Here is a 23,239-nt window from a genome sequence, read left to right on the forward strand (position 1 = left end):
TTTGGGATTGGTGGAAAATCTCTTCCACTTGACTGCTACCCTCCCCCCACCCCACCCTCTTTGGCAAACTGACCAGACACAGCCCCCAGGAGCTTTGAGAGGAGGGAGTAAATGAGCTGCCACGCACACGTGGGGAGGGGGTTGTCAGGGTCCAGGCGTCACTCTCAGCCACATCCCACACAGGCCTCAGAGACCTGGTCCTGCCCAAGCACCGTTTCCTTAGAACACACTGATCAGCACACAGATGGCTCTTCCCGGCACCCTAGGCTGTCAGCTGGCAGGCCCCCGCCCCCCCATACAACTGGTACCCACAGCTGGAGATCCTCGGCGCAGCTGGCGCTCGCCCTACATTTCTAGTGCCCATTCTGCCCAGGCTGTCGTTGACACCTCACTTTCTGAGCCTCAAAAGGCACTGCCTTCCGCATCCCCCCTCCTCAGTCTCAGACAGGTGGCACGTACCTGCCTCTTCTCCGACGACGGACGAGTCGAGCCGGGCACAAGCATGGAGCTGCGGGTGAGTCCCGGCCGGTACTGGAGCAGCGCAATGAGCAGCAGCTGACGCAGAGGGCTCCCTGGCCTCGGCTCCTGCCCGCCTCTCCCGCACCTCCGCAGGGGGCCCGGAGAGGACCTCCCTGGGAAATCGGCGCCACCCAGCGGACAGCTGCCTCATTGCGCCGGGGCAGGCAAAGCGACAGCCCGCGTCTCGCGTCACTGAGACGCGTCACTGCTATTGGTCTGTTCCTATTGTGGCGTCATTAGAGCCCCGCCCGGCCAGGATCTCTCAGGCGACCGATATATGCAGAGAACCACGTGGAGGAAAGGCACGCGAGTTTGGAGGGGTGGAGCACCTGAATATGACACGACGGGGCAGCTGGAAGGTATTGGGAAAGAGGAAGGGTCACGGGGAGAAGGCTCAGAAGTTGAACCCCAGGGCGTATGTATCAGCCTTCAGTTTTTAGGGAAGGCTAAATGTTCCCGCTCCTTCCCACCGGGCTGGGAGAGGGCCAGTTCTTCTGCCTCTTCTCTTTTTCGCTCCTCTTTCTCTACTCTGCTCATTTTACTCGCACGAGACCAGTGACTGATGGTGCCTCCTTGAGTGGGTAAACGGTGGCACTGAGTCAGTGGAAGAGATTCTCTTTTGTCTTTCAAGAAAAAGCTGAGAGGAAACTTGAATTTTTGCGGTTCCCATTCTTTGTGTATAACCTTTCCCCCATCCTCCACGGTGGTGAAGAAAACCACACAGCCAGGTAGATTGGTGCCAAGGCAAGTCCAGGTTTTCAATTTCACCTGGACCATCAGTCCTTCCAAGTGTCCTTAGCTCTTTCTCTTCTCTTTGGCTGGTATTTCTGTCCATCACCACCCTCCTCAAGTCCCTCGAGTCTTCTATTTCCTAGAGAAACTAGAGGCAATCAGGAGGGAAGCACTTAAAGTTCTGTGTACAAACATAGCCGAATCCATTCTTAACTCTGCTCCAGAAGCAGTGAAAGAGGTGTCCCTCTTTCTTGTCCAAGACAAATCCCTTCTGGATCTCAACTCTTTTGTTTCCTTAATGTTACCCAAAAATTGGGTTTGCCTCTTGGTGGGTGTTGAGCCAAAAGACACAACCAGGCCAAAGATCAGGAGAAGGAAGCATGTTTTACTTGCAGCAAGTATGGAGAATACAAGGGATCTTCCCCAAAGCAGTGTCTCCCTGAACAGCAAAACTGGGAAAGTTTTAAGCTAAGAGTGCTTGCGTATTCCTGATGGGGCTTGAGCGGAATTCAGCATAGAACTGGGTCAAAGTTGGGCTTCCCTGGTGGCGCAGTGGTTAAGAATCTGCCTGCCAATGCAGGGGACACGGGTTCGAGCCCTGGTCTGGGAAGATCCCACATGCTGCGGAGCAACTAAGCCCGTGCGCCACAACCACTGAGCATGAGCTCTAGAGCCTGCGAGCTGCAACTTCTGAGCCCGTGTGCCGCAATTACTGAAGCCCGTGTGCCTAGAGCCCATGCTCGGCAACAAGAGAAGCCACCGCAATGAGAAGGCCGCGCACCGCAACGAAGAGGAGCCCCCGCTCGCTGCAACTAGAGAAAGCCCGCAAGCAGCAACAAAGACCCAACACAGCCAAAAATAAATAAATAAAATTAAAAAAAAAAATAAAGAATTGGGTCAAAGTTTAACAGAGAGCTTTAGTTGATTGAAATTAGAGTGTCAGAAAAGGTCAACATCATTCCTTAGGTTCATACCAGTCTAGGGTCTCAGCAGATAGTTACCATCCTCCACCTGGTTGGGGGCCTTAGTTCCAGCCCAACTCAAAGATTTGCATCAGATTGTTATGTATATCCCTTGAGGAGGAACTAGGGCTCTGTTTTATTAAACTATTGTTCACTGTTGCTTACTGGACTATTGTTTTTTTTTTCCCCGTGTCCTCAAGTCATTCTCTATGTCTGCGTCTTTATTCCTGCCCTGCCACTAGGTTCATCAGTACCATTTTTTTTAAAGATTCCATATATATGCGTTAACATATGGTATTTGTTTTTCTCTTTCTGACTTACGTCACTCTGTATGACAGACTCTAGGTCTGTCCACCTCACTACAAATAACTCAGTTTCATTCCTTTTTATGGCTGAGCAATATTCCATTGTATATATGTGTCACATCTTCTTTATCCATTTATCTGTTGATGGACATTTAGGTTGCTTCCATGTCCTGGCTATTGTAAATAGTGCTGCAATGAACATTGTGGTACATGTATCTTTTTGAATTATGGTTTTCTCAGGGTATATGCCCAGTAGTGGGACTGCTGGGTCATATGGTAGTTCTACTTTTAGTTTTTTTTGTTTGTTTGTTTGTTTTTTGCAGTACGCGGGCCTCTCACTGTTGTGGCCTCTCCTGTTGCGGAGCACAGGCTCCGGACGTGCAGGCTCAGCGGCCATGGCTCATGGGCCTAGCTGCTCCACAGCATGTGGGATCTTCCCAGACCGGGGCATGAACCCGTGTGCCCTGCATCGGCAGGTGGACTCTCAACCACTGCGCCACCAGGGAAGCCCTACTTTTAGTTTTTTAAGGAACCTCCATACTGGTCTCCATAGTGGCTGTATCAATTTACATTCCCACCAGCAGTGCAGGAGGGTTACCTTTTCTCCACAGCCTCTCCAGCATTTATTGTTTCTAGATTTTTTTGTGATGGCCATTCTGACTGGTGTGAGGTGATACCTCATTGTGGTTTTGATTTGCATTTCTCTAATGGTTAGTGATGTTGAGCATCTTTTCATGTGTTGTTGGCAATCTGTATGTCTTCTTTGGAGAAATGTCTTTTAGGTCTTCCACCCATTTTTGGATTGGGTTGTTTGTTTTTTTTGATATTGAGCTGCATGAGCTGCTCATATATTTTGGAGATTAATCCTTTGTCAGTTGCTTCGTTTGCAAATATTTTCTCCCATTCTGAGGGTTGTCTTTTCGTCTTGTTTATGGTTTCCTTTGCTGTGCAAAAGCTTTTAAGTTTCATTAGGTCCCATTTGTTTATTTTTGTTTTTATTTCCATTTCTCTTGGAGGTGGGTCAAAAAGGATGTTGCTGTGATTTATGTCACAGAGTGTTCTGCTTATGTTTTCCTCTAAGAGTTTTTTTTTCTTTTAATTTATTTTTTTGTGGTATGCAGGCCTCTCACTGTTGTGGCCTCTCCCTTTGTGGAGCACAGGCTCCGGACACGCAGGCTCAGCGGCCATGGCTCACGGGCCTAGCTGCTCCGCGGCATGTGGGATCTTCCTGGACCGGGGCACGAACCCATGTCCCCTGCATTGGCAGGCAGACTCTCAACCACTGCGCCACCAGGGAAGCCCCCCTCAAAGAGTTTTATAGTGTCTGGCCTTACATTTAGGTCTTTAATGCATTTTAAGTTTATTTTTGTGTATGGTGTTAGGGAGTGTTCTAATTTCATTCATTTACATGTAGCTGTCCAGTTTTCCCAGCACCACTTATTGAAGAGGCTGTCTTTTCTCCATTGTATATTCTTGCCTCCTTTGTCAAAGATAAGGTGACCATATGTGTATGGGTTTATCTCTGGGCTTTCTATCCTGTTCCATTGATCTATATTTCTGTTTTTGTGCCAGTACCATACTATCTTGATTACTGTAGCTTTGTAGTATAGTCTGAAGCCAGGGAGCCTGATTCCTCCAGCTCCATTTTTCTCTCTCAAGGTTGCTTTGGCTATTCGGGGTCTTTTGTTTTTCCCCACAAATTGTAAAATTTCTTGTTCTAGTTCTGTGAAAAATGCCATTGGTAATTTGATAGGGATTGAATTGAATCTGTAGATTGCTGTGGGTAGTATAGTCATTTTCACAATGTTGATTCTTCCAATCCAAGAACATGGTATATCTCTCCATCTGTTTGTGTCTTCTTTGATTTTTTTCATCAGTGTCTTATAGATTTCTGCATACAGGTCTTTTGCCTCCTTAGGTAGGTTTATTCCTGGGTATTTTATTCTTTTTGTTGCAGTGGTAAATGGGAGTGTTTCCTTAATTTCTCTTTTTGAGTTTTCGTTGTTTGAACTATTGTTTCTTGACTGCTTTTCCTTTGTTTCTGCATTCCCTCCCTTCCCTTAATCTCATTAATTACTGAGACTTGTTCAAGGGCTGGCATTGTGGCCAGGCTTAGATCACAAAATAGCTTAAGCCAAAAATGACTTCTCCTCCATCAAGAAAGCCATGCCCAGTTCTCTTTCTCCAGGGACCTTCTACCCCATCTGCTTACCTTCGGACCCTCATTGCATCGCATTTTACGGACAGCTACTGGACACTCCAGGTAGTCTTCTGGGAACTGAGGATGTAACAGTGAATAAAACAGGCAAAGTACGTTAAGGGGCTTACATTCTAGTAGAAGTAGAAGACAGTAACCAAATAAGGAAATAAGTAAAATATATAGTATTGGATGGCAGTAAGAGCTATGGAGGCAAATAAAGCAGGGGATGATACAGAGTGTATAACGTGCCATCAGAGGTCTCAATGAGAAGGGGACATTTGAACGACCTGAAGGAGGTGAAGGAGTGGGCCATCTAGAAGTCTGGGCAAAGAATGTTCTAAGTGGAGGGAACCGTAAGTGCAAGTGTGCTGAGATAGGCATGCGCTTGCCACCTTCCAGGAAGAGCGAGAAGGTCAGTGTGGCTGGAGTGGAGAGAGTGGACGATGAAGTCAAAGAGATAGGGAGGCCCTCACCTTGCAGGGCCCTGGCCATTTCAATGACTTTAACTTTTACTCTGAGATAGGAGCCATTGGAGGATTTCGAGCAGAAGAGGGACATGGATGTCATTTTTGCTTTAACAGAGTCCCTTTAGCTACTGTGTGGAGGACAGACCTGAAGAGAGCCAGAGTAGAAGGAGGAGACTGCAGTCATCTGGTAGGAGGTGATGGTGGCTCAGGTCGATGTGGTAGCAGGAGAGGAAGTGAGAAATGGTTGGATTCTGGATGTATTTTGAATGTAGAGCCAACAGGGTTTCCTGATGGATTAGGTGGTGTGAGAAAAAAGGATTTTTTGGTCTGAACATGAACTGAGATGTATAGGCTGTGGAAGGAGCAGATTTGGGAGTGGCGGGGAGGTCAGGAACTTGATTTAACACATATTAAGTTTGAGATGTCTATTAGGCATGTCAAGATGCCACGAAAGAGGCTGGATATACACGTTTGGCAAAGTCTGTGTTGGAGATATAAAATTGAGAGTCTTCAGCATATAGATGTTATTTAAAGTCATGAGATTAGAAGAGATCACCAAGGGAGCAAATATAAATAGAAAAGAAAAGATGTGCAAGGACTGAATCCTGGAGCTCTCCAACATTAAATGGTTTTAGAAGTGAGTAGGAACCATCAAAGGACATGAAAGGAATGGCCAGTGAAGTAGGGGAAAAAACCACAGGAGGTGATGGTATGCTGAAAGCCCAGAGAAGAAAACCTATCAAGGAGGAAGATCAATTGTGTCAAATGCTGCATGTGGGTTAAGTAAGATGAGGTTGTTGGTGACCTTGACAAGAATGGTTTTGGTAGTGGTGGAGTGAAAGTTGGGTTGTGGGTGGTTCAAGAAAGAATGGGAGGAGAGGGAGGGACAAGGTATAGACAACTCTTTTTAAAAAATATTTATCTATTTATTTGGCTGTGCTGGGTCTTAGTTGCTGCACATGGGATCTTCGTTGCCACGTGTGGGATCTTTGTTGCGGCATGCAGGATCTAGTTCCCTGACCAGGGATCGAACCTGGGCCCCCTGCATTGGGATGGCGGAGTCTTAACCACTGGACCACCAGGGAAGTCCCCTAGACAACTCTGTGGAGGAATTTTGTGGTAAAGGAAGGAGAGAGATTGGGTGGGAGCTAAAAGGAGAAGTGAGGGTAAGATGTTACCTGAACAACCTGGGGTCTGCTCTCCTGTGCACAGTACAGCCAATCTACTGACACTGGGCTGTAGTGAAGGAAAGTGCAATGTTTATTGCAGACACCAAACAAGGGGCACAGGTAGCTAATGCTCAAAAGAAACTCTAACTCCCTGATGACTTTCAGGAAAAGGATTTAAAGATGGGGTGAGGGAGAGGGTTGTGGGGGTGTGTGATCAGCTGGTAAACATTCTTCTGATTGGTTGGTGGTGAGATAATCAGGAGTTACTATCATCAGTCTTCTGGTTCCAACTGTCTGGGGTCTAAGTGTTTGTGGTCAGCATGCAGTTAACTTCTTCCACCTGGTGAGGGTTTCAGTATCTGCAAAACAGCTCAAAGGACATGGCCCAGAATACTATCTATAGCCCTTGAGGAGGAACTAAAGGTACTTGACTTGGTTTAACGGCTAAACTCTAATTATTTTGTCTTGTTTGACTGTTTTCCTTTGTTTCTGCATTTTCTCACTTCTCTGATTAAATTTGTTCTTTGGAACTCAGGGAAGCCCTAGGAGGCTAAAGTTTTTCTACAAACAAGAGGCAGGCAGAGGACATGGGAAGGTCTGTCCTGGGAGGGCCCCATAGGGTCCTGCTCAGCTACAAAGAAAATTTTTTAAGTTGATGAGATTATATGCTTGGATGTTGATGAGAAAAAGCCAGTAGAGTCAGAATAGACGATGCGGGAGAGAGATCAGTGGAGCAACGTCCTTGATGAGGTGAGAGTGGATGGGATCTAGTACAGGAGTGAGGGCTTGGCTTCGGCCAGGGCACAAAGGGTACATCCAGAGAAAGAAGAGAGAAGGCACAGTGTTTGGGCACCGATGTAGGCAGGTGGACGGATGTGGTGGGAGCTAGTGGACGTTCTCTCGGATGGCCTCTTTTCTCTCAGTGAATTAGGAAGCAAGGTCAGCTGAGAGTGAGGATGGAGGAAGGGCTGGAAATTTAGAGAGGTGTGCGTGGGGGGCGGGAGTGGTAGTTAATAAACTAGCCATCTCGGGGCACTTAACTTTGAGTGTGTATCGGAATCACCTAGAGAGTCTGTTAAAGCCCCGTCCAGAGTTTCTGATTCTGGAGGTCTGAGGTAAGCCTGAGAATTTGCATTTCTAACATGTTTCTGGGTGATGCTGAGGCTGCTGGTCTGGGGTCGGCCCTTTGAGAGCTAGCTAGCGCGTGCCAGTGAGTGGGAGAGTGAACGAATGAATTGTGGACATACAGTGGGATTGTCAGGCAGCATCAAGGGCCCATCCGAGGTTAGAAATCGTGGATTGGAAGTGTCTCCATTCAGTATTCTTTCCCATCACATTCAGTCACTGTCCCTGGGTAGAGTCCTGTCTTTAAAACTTTCATTTTCTGCCAACTTTCCCTTTGACATATAAGTCTCCCAATTCTTCCCCTTAAAAGCATGAAAATCTCGCTAATTCCCTGGCGGTCCACAGTGGTTAGGACTCTGTGCTTTCACTGTGAGGGCGTGGGTTCAATCTCTGGTCGAGGAATTAAGATCCTGTAAGCTGTGTGGAGCGGCCAAAAAAAAAAAAAAGAAAAAAAATGAATTCGTATACATGAAAAGCTCTCAATAGTGCCTGGCATGCAGTGAGTGCCTAAGATCACTGTGATCTGCTACTCATCCGTCAGCTACTACTTGTATGGGCTGACGATGGCCAAATCTATATTTTCAGGTGGCCCTCACTCCTGAGTACCAGTCGTAATTATCCAAATGCCTCCTGACATACCCTTGGACATCACGTCAGTATCTCAATTTCAGCACGTCCAAACCTTAAACTTATCATTTTCCGACCGTTTGCTCCCCTTCCTTTAATCCCCACGTCTATGAACGGTGGCATCATCCAGTTTGCTACCAGAAATTTGCTAGTTTCCAAGTTCTCTCCTCCCATAGTTCTCAAACAGAGGTATTCTCTTAGTCTACCAACTCAGGAGACATAACATTGTTTTCTGTAACATTTCTCTTTGGAGCCAGCCCCTCTTCTACTGCAGTGGTGAACACTGAGTTTCAGTCACTTGATGGAATTGCCCCTCCTTTCTCCAGGGATTGCCTGAACTCCAGGGGGTTTCCCATACGTATTTGCTAAAGCCCTGGAGGAAGTGGCCCTTGTTATTAAGTGGCCATCCAAGTGTCCACTGGGATGTCTGCTTCCTGGTTGCTGCTTGTGTGGCCTCGTTAGGTTTGATGTGTCTCTGCTACCTCTGGGTCATTCTGGGACACTTGAGAATTATTCTGCGGCTTCCAGGCCCCAGAGTAGCATGAGAAAATATGATGCTGTCCAGGGTTCCAGCTGTGTCCAAAATAGGCTGCACTCTGCAGTCATTTCCTCTTTCTGGGGGTCTGTCCCCTATCTGAGGACCTACCCAGGATGGGGCGGTGGGGATCCACAGTGGTCAGATCTCAAAACCCTCTCTGGGTTTTTTGCTGTCTCTGTGCTTTTCCTCTGGCTTTTGTCTGCTGGTAGGCATGCTAATGGGAGGCCTGGCTCTACCCAAGATATTTTCTCCACATCTTCTGTCCAGGCTGTGGCTCCTTTCTGTCTTATTAAGGGTCTAGGCAAATGAGATGTAAAAGCCAGAAGTGGCTTCCCATTTTTTCCCCTGGTTTTTGCTGTCACATCCTTCCACTGAAGCATAAACACAAAAGCTTGGCTGGTTAAAGTGGGGCTATGGGGGTAAAGGGACGCCAACAAAAATAATATTTAAAAATATCACCGTATTCACGACATCTCATGGAGATCATATCTTTTATTTTTAAAAAATAGTTATTTATTTATTTATTTTGGCTGCGTCGGGTATTGGTTGCTGCACGTGGGATCTTCGTTGTGGTGTGCGGGCTTCTCTCTAGTTGTGGCGCGCGGTTCCAGGGTGCGTGGACTCCTCGTTGCGGCACGCAGCTTCTCTAGTTGAGGCGTGTGAGCTCAGTTGTTGTGGTGCGTAGGCTTAGATGCCCCGTGGTATGTGGGAACCTGCGTACCCTGCATTGGAAGGCAGATTCTTTACCACTGGACCACCAGGGAAGTCCCCGGGGATCATAGCTTTTTGATTTTCTTTCTTTTGTTCCCCTAAGGTTCTCCTCTCTCCATTGCTTCTGTCTTAGTTCGGAGTTTCATTCTTATAAACCTCCTGGTTTGGCAAAATTTTCTCCTGGTTTGGCAAAATTTTCTCCCCAATCCCGAGGGTCAAGTTGCTGGAACAGTAGGAGGTTTTTACACTTGAAGACCTCTGATAAAAAATAAGATTAGGAAGACTGAGTGACCTATTTAATGCCCAGTAAATACTTTATCCTGACTAAAATCAACACTAACATTTAGCACGTGTAGTAAAGGAAATATCAGTAACATTTTACAGATCTGAAGTTAGCAGTAATATGTATATTGTAATTTCTACTTATCATCCCTGGGTGATTTCATCTTTTTAGGCTTTTCCTGCAGTTTCAACAGGAGGGTGGTAAATCTAGTTTGTTTTGATGTAGGTGATGTGTAGTTAGTTCTCCTCACGCCAGGTACCTTCTGCAGGCAAGTGATGTCTTCTGAGCTTTGGGATTTCCAGATGCTATGGCCCCCACTGGTCCCATCATGGTCTTCGAGCCATTTGGGGGAACCCTCTATAAAGGGTGCCTATCTGAGATTGGATCGTATGTTTTTTTTTTTTTTTTCGGTACGCGGGCCTCTCACTGCTGTGGCCTCTCCCGTTGCGGAGCACAGGCCCCGGACGCGCAGGCTCAGCGGCCATGGCTCACGGGCCCAGCCGTTCCGCGGCATGTGGGATCTTCCCGGACCGGGACACGAACCCGTGTCCCCTGCACTGGCAGGCGGACTCTCAACCACTGCACCACCCAGGAAGCCCAACAGGCGGATTCTTAGCCACTGCGCCACCGGGGAAGCCCAAAACCATCCTTTAAAAGTTGCAAGTTTTCAGTTTCTAGGGAGGGAGAGACTTCACCTTGTGGCTGACTCTTTACGTTGGGAAAATCACCACAAAGGGCTTGTAGTTTCCTAGATGTAGAGCGAGTATCCAGCACTGAGCTGAGAGGAATGTTAGCTCTGATGGGTGGGAATTGTCTTCTGCCCTTCTCGCTCTTTAGAAGGCAGTGGGGAGAAAGCATTTCTTGGCTCTGAGTTTCGAGCACTCTTGCTGGGTCTGGGCCCAGCGGGTGTGTACAGGGGCCGAGGTGTGAGACAGGGGCACGGAGGGCTGGAGGAGATGGAAGGTGAGAGGGAGCGGGGTGGATGGCGGACGTCCTACAGGCCTACTCATGGTGCACACGGCTGGCTAACGTGGACATTTTGGAATGAAATGAGTTGGCGTGTGTTGTGAGTCTGGGTGAATGGCTGTTCGGGTTAGAGGCGTACCCCAGCCTGTGCCTTGGAAGGAAGTGGAGTTTCCACTGTCAGTTGTGCTGAGACAGGCAGTAAAGAATGGGAGGTGGTGGACCTTAGACTCGCGGTGAGAGGCTTTCCCCTCTCCAGGCCTCCTGACACTGTGTTCTGGGCTCTGAGGCGTTGGTGTGCTCCGAGCGTTCCTGGAGCTGACCCTTGCTTCAGGGAGTGAGGCTGAGAAGTGTTCCTTTCAGGGCCCTCCTCTCCCTGCCCTGCCTCCCCTTCATGAGTTTGCCTGAGGTGGGATAGCTCAGCGGTTCAAACAACCATGGTTCCCACCCATGGTCTGGTCCAGCTCTGTCCAATAGAACTTTCTGTGAGGACGGAACGCCACCAGCCACATGTGCCACTGAGCACTTGAAATGTGGCTGGCGTGGCTGAAAAATAGAAATTTTAGTTTACTTCAGTGCAATTTGTTTAAGTCTAAATACTCACATGTGGCTCGTGGCTACCATATTGGACAGCTCGGGTCTAGATGGCAGGAAACCATGAAGCTGTAAAGCCTGAAGCCTGAGCCCAGAGCTGTGACGCTGGCTGTTGTCATCAGAGGACACGGAGGCTCCAAGAGGCTGTGTCACCCTGTGTGAGGGGTGGAGCTGCCCCAGAAGGCCCCGCAGCAGGAGGGGGTGGTGTACTGAATGTGCCAGGGCTCAGGCTGCCAGAGAGTGGGCCCCTCCTGCTGCTGACACACCGGGAGCCCAGGACGGTGGGACCGGGCATCAGGCCATAGTTAAGCTGTTTGCCTACCGTCCCCCAGTGACTGCGTCAGGCCAGTCCTACCTGTCTGGCTCAGTCCCCAGAGGTCCAGAGAGTCCAGCACATCCATTATCAGCACACCTGTCCTGTAGCATCTCCTCGCCTGGGCCAGGTCCTGCCCCACCCCCTAAACCCCCTTGTGCCCAGACACTGCTCTGGGGTGGGCAAGCTCTGCTTCATCCTCAGCCTCGTCTTCAGAGGTTCTCTTGAGCTCCGGCCTTAAATGAAACTCACTGTTCCCTGAGGACACCATTTCCCCTGAAGCCTCCTTCAGTGGAGTCTGCTTTTGCTCTGACCCTCACACACCTCAGGGTCGGGAAGTGGGGTTTGGGTTTCCTAGGGCTGCCATGACTGGGTGGCTTCAAGCAACAGAAATTTGTTTTCTTACACTTTTGGCCAGAAGTCTAAAATCGAGGTGTTGCTGGGGCCGGGCTCCCTCTGAAGCGTCTAGGGGAGGGTCCTTCCTGGCCTCTTCCAGCTTCTGGTGGCCCCAGGTGACCCTTGGCTGGTGGCAGCGTCACTCCAGTCTTTCCTCTGTCTTCACATGGCTGTCTGCTCTCTGTGTCTCCTGTTTCTCTGTGTTCAAATTTCCCTTGTCTTATGAGGACGCCAGTCTTTGGTTTAGGGTCCACTGTAGTCCTGTGACTCCATTTTAGCTTGATTACATCTGCAGAGACCCTATTTCCAGATAAGGTCACATTCTTAGGTACCGGGGATCGGGACTTGAATGTACCTTTGTTTTGGGGGGTGGGCCACAGTTCAACCCACAACAGGTCGGGTAAGTGTTCTTCCTCATTGGCTCTCTCCTTCAAGCGGCCCTGCTGGATCTCCAGGCACCTGGTTACCCTCCTGCCACCCTTCTTCACTGCTGTCCCGTGCTGGCTGCAGGTCGCTTGTCTCCTGGCTCACTGTCTTCCTCTCTCCCCCTTCTCTTTCATCATCCTCCATGGTTTCAGCAGCATGTGGATGCTCCTTGCAACCCTCTGGCCTGTCAGCTTTTGGCCCCCTTTACCTCCTCTCCCCTCTGACCTCTTCACATCCTGACCCACTTAAGACTCTTTTTTATTTTTTGGCTGCCCCGTGCAGCTTGTGGGATCTTAGTTCCCTGACCAGGGATTGAACCCACGCCCCCTGCATTAGAAGCACGGAGTCTTAACCACTGGACCACCAGGGAAGTCCCTACAATGGATCATTTTAATCACTCCTTTGCTAACTTCCTCTATTCCTTTGCCCCTCCTTCCCTCTGTTGCTCGTGCCTGGAAAAACCTGGACCCTCCCTGAGGCCGTCTTCCCTTCCTTGGTATGCCTGCACCCATGCAGGTGAATGGCCCTGGAGAAGTTCACCCAATTAAGTCCCCTTTATATTCATGGCCACACACCTCAGATGGGTCACACTCAGCACTGCCCAGCACTTCTATTATGTTTCCATGGTATGTTTATTTTCCCACCATATTAGTTTTCTACTGCTGTGTAACGCATTACCAGAAACCTAATAGCTTAAGACACCCATGTATTATCTCACAGTCTGTAGGCCAGAAGTTCTGGTGGGCTCAGCTGGTTCTCTGGTCGGGGTCTTACAAGGCTAAAATCAAGGTGCTGGCCAGGCTGGCTGTTATCCGGAGGCTCGGGGCAAGATTCCACTTCCAAGCTCATGTAGGTTGTTGCCAGAGTCCAGTTCCTTATGGCTATGGGTGTGAGGTCCCTGTTTCCTCGCTGGCTGCTGGCTGGGCTCTGCTTTCTGCTCCTAGAGGCTGCCCACAGTCCTTCTCACGAGGCCAGTGGTGGCACGTTGAGTCACCCTTGTGCTTCAAATCTCTGTCTTCCTCTTCTGCCACTAGCCAGAGAAAGTTCTCTGCTTTTAAGGACTCACGTGATTTCATAGGCCTACCTGGACAGTATTCCTCTTTTAAGATCAACTGTGCCATTTAAAATAACACCGTCATGGGGGTGACATCTCATCTCAGTCACAGATTCCAGGGATTAGGGGTATAGAATCTTGGGAGGCTATTTTTAGAATTCTGCTTACACCCCCACCTTTTTTTTTTTTTCAGTCTGAATCTCATATGGGTTTTTTTTTTCTTTTAAGGTCAAATTTATTGTCATAAAGTTATTCATAATACATTATTATTTTTTTCCTTGTTGGTTATCTATTTTAAATATAGCAGTGTGTACACGTCAATCCCAAACTCCCCATCAATCCCTCCCCCCAACCCTTCCCCGCCCAGTAACCACAAGTTCATTCTCTAAGTCTGTGAGTCTGTTTCTGTTTTGTAAATAAGTTCATTTGTATCCGTTTTTTTTTTTTTAGATTCCACATAGAAGTGATATCGTATGATATTTGTCTTTCTCTGTCTGAGTTACTTCACTTAGTATGATAATCTCCAGGTCCATCCATGTTGCTGTAAATGGCATTATTTCATTCTTTTTAATGGCTGAGTAATATTCCGTTGTATATATGTACCCCACGTCTTTATCCATTCCTTTGTTGATGGACATTTAGGTTGCTTCCATGTCTTGGCTATTGTAAAGAGCATTGCCATGAACAGAGTCCCCCAAGGACTCTGCTTCCATGTTTTTCTCTGGATATATGCCTGGGAGTGGGATTGCTGGATCATATGGTAGCTTTCAAAATAAAGTTTTTAAAAAAATAAAATTAGGGCTTCCCTGGTGGCGCAGTGGTTGAGAGTCCGCCTGCCGATGCAGGGGACACGGGTTCGTGCCCCGGTCTGGGAGGATCCCACGTGCCGCGGAGCGGCTGGGCCCGTGAGCCATGGCCGCTGAGCCTGCGCGTCCGGAGCCTGTGCTCTGCAACGGGAGAGGCCACAGCGGTGAGAGGCCCGCGTACCGCAAGAAAAAAAAAAAAAAAAAAAAAAAGGTAAAAAAAAAAAATAAAATTAAAATTTCTGACTACAGTAACATGTATGTGGGAGGGGGTAAGTAGAGTTATAATATCCTAAGGGCCTTGATTTATCCATAAAGAGGATAAAGGATAAATTTGATTAATTTAAGAATTTGATAGGTTAAATGTGCATATTGAATCTTAAAAAGAATCCCCTGGGGCTTCCCTGGTGGCGTGGTGATTAAGAATCCGCCTGCCAATGCAGGAGACACGGGTTTGAGCCCTGGTCCGGGAAGATCCCACATGCCACGGAGCAGCTAAGCCCGTGCGCCACAACTACTGAGCCTGTGCTCTAGATCCCACAAGCTACAACTGCTGAGCCCGTGCGCCACAACTACTGAAACTATGCGCCTAGAGCCCGTGCTCCACAACAAGAGAAGCCACCGCAGTGAGAAGCCTGTGCACCACAACGAAGAGTAGCCCCCGCTCGCTGCAACTAGAGAAAGCCCGTGCACGGCAATGAAGACCCAATGCTGCCAAAACTAAATGATAATAAATAAAATAAGTAAATAAAAATTAAAAGAAATAAAAAGAATCCACTAAAAATGGGGTTGGCAAACTCTTTCTATAAAGAGATGGGTAGTAAATATTTTGGCCTTTGCAGGTCCCTTATAGTCTTTTTAAAAATTTATTTATTTATTTATTTTTGGCTGCATTGGGTCTTGGTTTCTGTGCGAGGGCTTTCTCTAGTTGCGGCAAGCGGGGGCCAATCTTCATCGTGGTGCGCGGGCCTTTCACTGTTGCTGCCTTTCTTGTTGTGGGGTACAGGCTCCAGACGCGTAGGCTGCGTAGTTGTGGCTCACAGGCCTAGTTGCTCCGTGGCATGTAGGATCTTCCCAGACCAGGGCTCGAACCCGTGTCCCCTGCATTGGCAGGCAGATTCTCAACCACTGTGCCACCAGGGAAGCCCTAGTCTTTTCTTTTTTAATAGATCTTTATTAGAGTATAATTGCTTCACAATACCGTGTTAGTTTCTGTTGTACAACAAAGCGAATCAGCCATGTGCCTACATGGTCCCCATATCCCCTCCCTCTTGAGCCTCCCTCCCACCCTCCCTATCCCACCCCTCTAGGTGGACACAAAGCACCAAGCTGATCTCCCTGTGCTATGCCGCTGCTTCCCACTAGCCAACTGTTTTACATTTGGTAGTGTATATATGTCGATGCTACTCTCACTTTGCCCCGGCTTCCCCCACCCCGTGTCCTCAAGTCCATTCTCTATGTCTACATCTTTTCATATGGGTTTTTTTAATTAAAAAAATTTTTATTGACGTATAGTTGATTCACAACGTTGTGTTAGTTTCAGATGTACAGCAAAGCGATTCAGTTACACATATATCTATGTCTGTATCTATTCTTTTTTTTTTTCTTTTTGCAGTACGCAGGCCTCTCACTGCTGTGGCCTCTCCCGTTGCGGAGCACAGGCTCTGGACGCGCAGGCTCAGCGGCCATGGCTCACGGACCCAGCTGTTCCACGGCACGTGGGATCTTCCCGGACCGGGGCGCGAACCCGTGTCCCCTGTATTGGCAGGCGGACTCTCAACCACTGCGCCACCAGAGAAGCCCCTGTATCTATTCTTTTTCAGATTCTTTTCCATTATAGGTTATTACAAAATATCGAACCACTCCTACTTTTTGACATGCCTATTTTCTATTATCTACTTTTTTCAAACCTGTTGCATCTTCCCTTCATCTCCTCACCCTCTTATTTAGCTGATGGCCTTGCTACTCGTGTGGAACCCCCTGAACTTCTACCCTCAAGTTCACAAACTCCCCTCTTCCACACCCATCTCCTTTGCATTTATTTCTCGTCTAGATCCCTCCTTTCTCACCTCCCCAAGGACTCTGCTTCCACATTTTCTTCTCCCCCTTGTTCAGCAGTCTTTCCCTGTCTTCATAAGTAATCGCCATGAATGTACACTGTGCTCTAGTCTCTCCCATAAACAACTCCCCTTGACTCTGCTTCCCACACCACTCACAGCTCAGCGTCCTGGAAGAGAAGTCTACACCCTCCCATTCACTCGCTCACCCCCTCCAAACTGGCCTCTGTTACCCCTGCTCCACTGAACTGCTCTTGTTAAAGTGACTATTGCTGCATCACAAACCGCTCCAACATTTAGCGGCTTTAAACAATTTATCAACTTGATTGACATATACACACTACTATGTAGAAAATCGATAACTAATAAGGACCTACTGTCTAGCACAGGGAACTCTACTCAATACTCTCTAATGACCTATATGAGAAAAGAATCTAAAAAAGAGTGGATGTATGTATATGTATAACTGATACACTTTGCTGTACACCTGAAACTAACACAACATGGTAAATCAACTATACTTCAATAAGATTTTTTTTTAAGTGTAAAAAAAAAATTATTGATGGGCTTCCCTGGTGGTGCAGTGGTTAAGAATCCACCTGCCAATGCAGGGGACATGGGTTCGAGCCCTGGTCCGGGAAGATCCCACATGCCGCGGAGCAGCTAAGCCCGTGCACCACAACTACTGAGCCTGTGCTCTAGAGCCCGTGAGCCACAACTACTGAGCTTGCGTGCCACAACTACTGAAGCCCGCGCTCAGTATTTTCGTGCCCTAGAACCTGTGCTCCGCAACAGGAGAAGCCACCGCAGTGAGAAGCCCGCGCACTGCAACGAAGAGTAGCCCCTGCTCGCTGCAGCTAGAGAAAGCCCGCACACAGCAACAAAGACCCAACGCAGCCAAAAATAAATAAATAAATTTATTTTTAAAAATTTATTAATGTGTTTCATGCTGCTCTGGTTACCTGGGAACTTCTCACTTGGGGTTTCTTTCTCACAAGGCTGCAGTCAGCAACTGCTGGGCCGGGAGTCATCCAAAGGCTCACCTGAGCTGGATGTCCAAGATGGCGTAGTGACTCGGCTGGCAGTGGATGTTGGCTGTTGGCTGGGAGCTTAGCTGGGGCTGGTGACTGGAGTGACTGCATGTGGCCTCTATGTGACTTGAGCTCTCAGAATGGTAGCTGGGTTCCAGGAGGGTGTGTCTCAGGAGTGAGCATTCCTGGAGAACCAGGTGGAAGCTGCAAGGCTTCTTATGACCTAACTTTGGAAGTCATGTAGCATGATGTCTATCATACACTATTGGTCATAAGCAAGACACAGGCCATGCCAGGCCCAAGGGAATGGGATTACACAAGGGCATATTTTATTTAGGGGGTCATCTTTGGAGACTAGCTACCATAGTCACCAACAACTTGGTCCTCGTCTTACTTGACTTCTTAACAGAAGTGGACCTAGTTGATTGCTCTTTTTCAAAACTTTTCCTTCTCTGGCTCCGCTAACCCCTGGCTTTCCTCTTTCCTCACTGGCTGCTCTTTAGTCTCCGTTGTGTCCCCCTAAACTCTAAGTATTGGACCACCTCAGATTCTAGGCCTGGGCTCAATTATTTCTCTATAACACCTCCCTGCATGATCTTACTTGTCCCGCGGTCAGTGCCTACCACCCAAATGCTGATGTCTGTCGAGTTTTCTCTAACTCCCATCTCTCACCTGTGCTCAGGATTGGGAGAGTCAGCTGTCTTCTCGATACTCCATTTGGATATCTAATGGGCATCGCAGATTTAACAAATCCACTTCTCCACCCCAGTATTCCCCATCCTTCTCTGTCTCAACACATGACATCACCATCCACTAATTGTTCAAGCAAAAACCCAAGGGTCATTCCAGGATTTCGTCTCCTTTCCTTTCAACACTCCACCTAAACCACTAGTAAGCAAGTCCTCTCTGGTTATTTTGGGTTGGGCATTAATATATTTCTTTAAATACATTTGATTTATATTGTTTAGTAAACTAATAGAGACTAAAAGTATTACTAGGTTTATAATGTAAAAGCAGTCTGTTACCCCATCCTACATTCTCATTCCCCAAGGCAACTACTCTCAACTATTTCAGCTAGTTTTTCTGCTATTTACTTTACTTTTATATTTAAAAATTTCTCATATAGCTAGCTATTTCTTGATTTTTCAGTTTTAAGTCTTATCCGTTGACTTTCACCTCTGGAAAATGAGGTTTAGCTCTCTTAATGCCCATTTTCTCCCCCACTAAACACATGTACTTAGTCTTCTCCCATCCTCCAATATAGCTTTATCACAATTTTTGGTTAAAATCACTGTTTAGTGTTTATATTAGTATGACTCTATAAATATTTCACATCTAAGCTGTGTAATGTGCTATATGATTAGAATTCTTTTTTTCCTCCCTCTGGCGTTTCTGGAGTTAGTACTTGCCATCTTTTTTTTTTTTTGGTTGTTGAGAATTTAAAAAAACCCTTATTTAAAAATAATTAAAAATTTACAACAGTTACAAAAATAGTATGACGAGGTCCTGCGTACCCTTCATCCAATTTCCCCCGATGGTAACATTTAAAAAAAAATATATATATATATATATATATACACACATATTTATTTTGTTTGCACAGGATCTTAGTTGTGGCATGCAGGATCTTTGTTGCAGCGTGTGGGATCTTTTTTGTTTTAGTTGCGGCATGCATGTGGGGATCTAGTTCCCCCATCAGGGATCAAACCCGGGCCCCCCGAATTAGGAGCATGGAGTCTCACCCACTGGACCACCAGGGAAGTCCCCAGTGGTAACATCTAATACAACTGTAGTACAGTATCAACACTGGGAAAATCGATATTGGTAAAATCCACAGACCTTACTCAGATTCACCAGTCCTCCCAGTTTTAACTCTGTACGTATCTCAAAGTCACCATTTCTGTTTTTGCCACGCAATTTTTGTCCAAGCTACCATCATCTCTTTTAGGATTATGGCAGTATCCTTCTGATTTCTTGCTTCTGCTGTTATTCTTCTCCAGTTCATCTTCAACAAAGCAGCAAGAGAGATCTTCTAAAAACATTATTAGAACAAGTCCTTTATCACTTCCCTATTGCCCTTAGAATAAAATTCGAACTCTTCACCATGACCTCCAAGGCCCTGTGGGACCTGGCTTGCGCCTACCTCTTCAGTGACTTTTCTTTTTTTGGCTGCTCTGCGTGGCTTGGGGAACTTAGTTCCCTGACTGTCGAACCCAGGGCTCCCGCAGTGAGAGTGCCAAGTCCTAACCACTGGATCTCCAGAGAATTCGCCTCCAGTGACATCTTGTACCCCTCCTCACCTGGACACCTTGAACCCTTTGTGTTCCCTCTGTCTGACTGGTTTACTTGCTTCATGTCCATCTCCTGTACCACAATATAAGTTTTATGGGGAAGGAACTTGTCTGTACCATTCGCAGGTCTCTTCTCATTACCCTGCACAGATAGTTACACTCCCTGGCATGGGGTGCACACTTAGTAAATGTTTGAATGGATATGACTGGGGCAGGGACCCTAATGAAGGGCTCATGTGCTCTGAGGGCTGTTGTATCAGCCAGCAGTTTTGTTGCCTGAGAGAGGGGCTGAGGCCTGTCCTCGGACTAAACCCACAATGGCTTCTACTTCCCCTCCCCAAGTCTTTCAGGATATAGAAGAAATAAAATAACATTTCTTTCTTTGTAATCAGCTACGAAATAGTAGAGCCTGCTTTTTGTGCTAACTCCTACCATGACCCCTCCTCTGGGAAGCCCTCTAGCCTGGCTAGGGGCCCTACAGATGTATTCTCGTGGCACTTTACTGAGGTAAAATTTACGTTTGAGGAAATTCACCCATTTTAGTGTACAGTTTGATGAGTCTTGACAAATGTAAGTGCTCGTGTAAGCACACCAAAAAGTTCCCTTGTGCCTTGGCTGTTTCCTTTTTTTAAAAAAAAAAATTGTGGTAAAATACGTATAACCATTTGGTGGCTTTAAATACACTCACATTGTTGTGCCACGACCACCGCCATCCATCTCCAGAACTCTTTCATCTTGCAAAACTGAAACTCTGCACCCACTAAATAACAACTCCCCATGTCCCCTCCCTGTAGCCCCTGGCAACCACCATTCTACTTTCTGTCTCTCTAAATTTGACTTTTGGCTTTGTGTGTGTGTGTTGTGTGTGTGTGTTGTGTGTGTCTGTGTGTGGTAAGAAATACATACAACATTTACTGTCTTAACCATTTTTAAGTGTACAGTTTAGTTGTGTTAAATAACAGCTTCTTTTTAAGGTACATTTAGGTTCAACTGTGAGTGCAGAAACTCCAAATAAGAGTAACTCTGACATGGTATTCCACGGCTGCTTTGACAGTTCTAACATCACTAGGAATCCAGGCTGTTGTACTTTGTGATGTAACATAAAACTTCTATCTCATAGTCCAAGATGGCTGCTCCATTTCCAGCCGTTGACTCCACATTCCAGCCAGCATGAAGGTGAAAGGGGTTGAAAAGCGCACATTCTCCCTTTAAGAGCACTTCATAAAAATTGTACACATTATTTTGTGCTAATGTTCCATTGGACAGAATTTAGACACGTGTGCACATCTTGCTGCAAGGGAGCTGGGAAATGTAGTCTTTATTCTGGACCATATAATCTAGTTCTAATTTGTGGGTCTATTGCTGAGAAAGAAAGAGAGAATACATGTTGGAAAACCCTCAAGCAGTGTCTGCCACAGCTGCTCTGCCTCCTAGCCCCAATCACTGCACTGAAATCAATTCCTCACTTCTTACTGGGCTGTAGATTCCTTCAGCCAGGGGCTATGTCTTTTACCTTTTAGCACAGCCAGGTGCTTAACGTTTTTTGTACAAATAAATCATTCCAGCACTACTATCTTATTTATTTTATTTTTTATTTTGTTTTATTTTAATTTTGGCTGCACTGCACGGCTTGCGGGATCTTAGTTCCTTGCAGTGGGGGTGTAGAGTCCTAACTACTGGACAGCCAGGGAATTCCCCTGTCTTATTTTTATTTATTTATTTTATTTTTGGCTGCGTTGGGTCTTTGTTGTTGCACATGGGCTTTCTCTAGTTGCAGCGAGCGGGGGCTATTCTTCATTGTGGTGCGCGGGCTTCTCGTTGCGGTGCTGTCTATTGTTGCGGAGCACAGGCTCTAGAGTGCAGGCTCAGTAGTTGTGGCGCACGGGCTTAGTTGCTCCGCGGAATGTGGGATCTTCCCAGACCAGGGATCGAACCCGTGTCCCCTGCATTGGCAGGCGGGTTCTTAAACCACTGCACCACCAGATGCGCCTCCCGCCCCCCCCCATCTTATTTTAGAAATCAGAAAAATGAGGCACTGAAGGGTGAAGTGACTAGGGTCATCTAGCCCAGGTTCCCACTGAATTCAGGAAGTTGCTTTCCTGCAGGCTGGACAGGTGGCCTCCACTGACCACGCCCACTGCCAGGCACTCCTGCCTCTGCAGCTGGGCGGCTCCAGCCATCAAAGGCCCCTTCCGGTGTAGAGCCACACTTGGCCTCCGCAGAACTCTCCCATTGGTCCTACGCTGCGCTCTACAGCACGTGCCCACTTCCATAGCTTCCCTGCCCCAGGTCTTCCCTTTGCCAGGCAAAGACGCCTCCCGGGAGTCTTCACATGACATGATACTCCCGAGGGGTGGGAGACATTTGGGGCCTGAGAGCCCTGGGCAGGAGGCAATCCCACCTGTGTTCTGAAGCCCTGCTTCAGGGTTAGCAGGAGGCAGCTGACGACCCTCACGCTTTGCCAGAACTCTGAAGGACTCCAGGCCCACTGATTCCTCAGCGGTAGATGAGGAAGTGCTTTACTCCTAACCTGGGACTTGCTTCTTTCACATGTAAAGACAAACCTGCCCATCACAACACGGGAGCTGCAGACACAGTGAGGACAGGGACATCATGCTGGGGGGGGCAGGGGCTGGAGGATGTGTGTCACGGGTCCCCTGGACGCTGGGTACATTTATTGGTTGGCCAGAGAAAGTCCCTGTGTCTCCCCACGGTGACCCACCTCGTTCTTCCCGAGGGAGCCCCTAGGTGTTGGGAAGACCCTCACGCTGCGCCGTGTGCAGGTGCTCCTGTCTCAGTGGACGGATGTGTGGAGAGGGGCTTCTTTCTCTTTCTACTGAGCAAGGATTCCACGCCCTAAGGTAAGGACCAAGATGGCCAAGGGGGATGTGGGGGAGGGGTGAGGAGGAATGGGAAGGGGCTCGGTGGGGTGGGCTCTGGGCATGTGTGCAGGAACCAGGGCCGGCCCCAGCCCTCTTTGTAACTAGCCGAGTCCCTGAAGACGTGCCGCAGCACTCTTCAGCTCTCCTGACGTGACCGGGGAGGAACTGGCTGCCGTTGTGGACTGGCCCCAGGAGCCCACCGCAGCCCCGGCCCGCAGTCTTTCTGGGTTGGCTTGTGCTGTGAGGCCCGACGGCCCTGCCTTTAAATCGTCGAGCCCCTTCCCAGGCCCAGGCCTGTTCCTTTCTTCTCTGTCCCTGCCTTCCTATAGCCCCTGGACCTCAGAGGCCTCTGTGTCTTTTGAAGCTAAGCCCACTCGCCGTGGCCTTGGGCTCTCCTCCCACAGGCGTGGCTGCAAAGGGACCCTTGTTGAGGGGCCACTAAACTCTTCAAGGAAACGGTGACAAAGACCACACAGGAGGCTCACACAGGTGCCAGGGTGTCACGGCTTCTCACAGCTGAGGCTGAACGCCTGGCTTCCCAGTTCCTTCCAGAAAGACCTTCCAGCTTTAGCTCTTACTACCCCGAGGGTGGCATTTGAACTCCCTTCCCCTACAAAGGCTCTTCATTTTTTGGCTGCAAGCAGGGCACAGCAAAAGGGCCCTGTGTCCAGGCTGGCTACACTGTCCTGAGTGGCCAACAGCCCACGTGGGGATGGGTGGGTCCCCGTGGTCGGTGACACGGGCAGCTCCCTCTCTTCCTTGAGCGCTTCTCTTGCCCTCTTCCGGCCTGG

The sequence above is a fragment of the Stenella coeruleoalba genome, assembly GCF_951394435.1.
Source record: "Stenella coeruleoalba genome assembly, chromosome: 8".
NCBI lineage: Eukaryota > Metazoa > Chordata > Mammalia > Artiodactyla > Delphinidae > Stenella > Stenella coeruleoalba.